Source organism: Molothrus aeneus, unplaced genomic scaffold (genome assembly GCF_037042795.1).
Source record: "Molothrus aeneus isolate 106 unplaced genomic scaffold, BPBGC_Maene_1.0 scaffold_36, whole genome shotgun sequence".
Lineage (NCBI taxonomy): Eukaryota > Metazoa > Chordata > Aves > Passeriformes > Icteridae > Molothrus > Molothrus aeneus.
In genome coordinates, this window is record NW_027099027.1 from 3,287,955 (window position 1) to 3,290,785 (window position 2,831).

Sequence of the window (2,831 nt, forward strand, 5' to 3'; positions counted from 1 at the left end):
TATATAACAAAATATATATATAATTTACATATATATTTAAATATATATATATATATATATATATATATATAATATATATATATATATAATTTACTTTATAAAACAGTCCCAGCCCATATTTGATCCCACTTCAGGCTATCCTGGTCTGGAGGGTTCTGATCCACAGGATCCCCATCCACGTGATCCCAGCCCATATTTGATCCCAGCCCATATTTGATCCCAGCCCATATTTGATCCCAGTCTGTGGGGTCCTGCACACACTCCCAGTGTCTGGAATTCCAGTTCCCAGCCAGGAAAAAATGTTCCTGCCCTTGAACTTCCATCCTATCCCCTCAACAAATTGCAATAAAATTATAAACAAAGAAATAATAATTGAAATTAAATAAATTATAATAAAAATAAAATATAAAAATCTCAACTCTTCTTTACAATACTCCAACAATGATTCAACTCAAACCAACAATAACTATTACTATAATATTACCAATGCATATAACTAAACAAATTATATATCAAGAAATACCTTTTGAAAATTTTAACTCGATGACTAATGTACTTTAGATAAAAAATATGTAAAGAAATTAACATGTAATCTAACACCTCTTAGTTAAACAATTCATATTACAAATATACTAAACACAAAACCAAACACCACTATAATTTCTCAGACATTTCAACCAAAAAATTAAACTTTAATAATATCCTTAAGTACTCTTGAAAAATTAAAATTATTTTCAAAAGATTAATGGTGTGCGGGTGGTTTTATTTCGATATTGGTTTTTGGATTGTTTGGGTTAGATGATTTAAAAAATGGGATTTTTATAGGAATTGAATGAGCTGAGAAGGTGGCACTCTGCAAACAGAACTGAGTGAAAATGAACGGGACAGGAATCAGTAACTCTGAAAGTTTTATTTGCTATCAAATACATCCCACACATCCAGCCCGAAACAATCCCCATCCCATTGCTCCAAATTGAGATCCCACTTCTCCCAATCTCCTTCCAACTCCATCTCAACCTGACAGCTGTGGAATGGAGTGAGTTTCGCCTGGGATTGAGTTTTTTGAGGGAACAAGGAATTTGAGGTGGAATTGAGCCCTTTGGGGTTAAAATTCAGTTATTTTCAGTGGAATTTGAGTGGTTTTGAGGTGACTGTTCCATCCCCCCGGACTTTTGGAGGACAGAGAGATGGAGAAGAGAAAAAAATTCAGGCCAAACCAAAGGAGAAGCAGCCAGGTGTGTTCCTAACATGGATCACATGGAATGTGAGTGAACAGGGCTGGGCCCAAAGTGCCTCCTCCAGTGGGGGATGGAGCTGCAGCAGCGCACGAAGCTCTTCCCGCACTCGGGGCACTCGCAGGGCTTCCCTTACCGGTGCCTCCGTTGGTGTTGGGTCAAGTTAGAGCTGCAGGAGAAGCTCTTCCCACACTGGGGACACTCGTAGGGCCTCTCCCCAGTGTGGATGCGTTGGTGGGTGACGAGGTGGGAGTTGTACTTGAATCCCTTCCCGCAGTCGGGGCAGCGGAAGGGCCTCTCCTCTCTGTGAATCCGATAGTGCCGGAGGAGACTGGAGCTGGTCTGAAACCTCTTCCTGCATTTATCACACTCGTAGGGCCTCTCCCCTGTGTGGATGCCCCGGTGCTTGACAAGGTCAGAGTTGTACTTGAATCCCTTCCCACAGTCGGGGCATTGGAAGGGCCTCTCCTCTCTGTGACTCTGATAGTGTCGGTGAAGATTGGACCTGGTCTGAAAGCTCCTCCCACACTCGGAGCACTCATAGGGTCTCTCCCCAGTGTGGGTCCTCTGGTGCAGGATCAGGCTTGAGCCCCAGCTGAAGCTCTTCCCACACTCGCCACACTCGTAGGGCTTTTCCCCAGTGTGGATCCTCTGGTGCCTGATCAGGTGGCAGTTCCTCCTGAAGCTCTTCCCACACTCCACGCACATGTGGGGCTTCTCCCCATCATGGAGCTGCTCATGGAGCACCAGCTCCGAGCTCTGGCTCCATCTCCGGCCGCCTTCCCGGCCCAGGCTGGCTCTTTCCCCCTCACATCCCTGCCATCTGCGTTTGCAGCCCCTCCTCGTGCGGCATCTCCAGGGCCTTTCCTCCCCGTTGGCTTCCTGCGCCGTGGAGCCGCTCAAAACGGCCTCTGCCACCAGGTTCTGCCGCGGGCATTTGTCCTCCCTGCTCTCCATGCTCAGCTCCTGCTCTGGGCGAGGAAGGACAAGGACAGCATGGGATTTACCTCCGTGCCACAGGCAAGGGCAACGAGATCCCCCCAGGGCTGTGGTGCAGCCGGGGGCTGTGCTGGGCTGGGAGATGGAGCAGCACAGAGGGGAAAGGGGCACTGACTTCCTCCTCACCTGCCTCAGTGTCCCGGGGCATCTTCCTCTTCCTATCAGCTTCCCAGGGGTTGCAATGGGAAATCCTGGTTTGGAGAAAACAAGGGATGAGCACATTGAGTTTGAAGTTTCCTCTGCCCAAGTCCATCTCTACAATTCACCGGCCACCTGGGCTCCAGAAACACCTCCCAAACACCAAGATTCAGCCCTGAAAAAGCCTCCCAGGAGTTCCCCATCCCTGGTCCCTCCCCTCTGGTGTTCGTGGGTTCCCCCCTGTCCCAGCTGCTGGGGTCACGCTTGGATTGGGGGTCCCCCTTCTCCTGGGTGCCCCCCCTGCCCAGGCTGCTGGCAGTGCCAGCAATGCCAAAAGCTCCCCCCTCTTGGCTCTCCCCATTTCGGGATGCCGGGGCTGTTTGGGCTCCCGGGCTCCCTTCTCCCCTCATTCTCTGCTCTGGGCTGCAGCGGCTCCAAGGAGTCCCCCCTGCCCCTCTC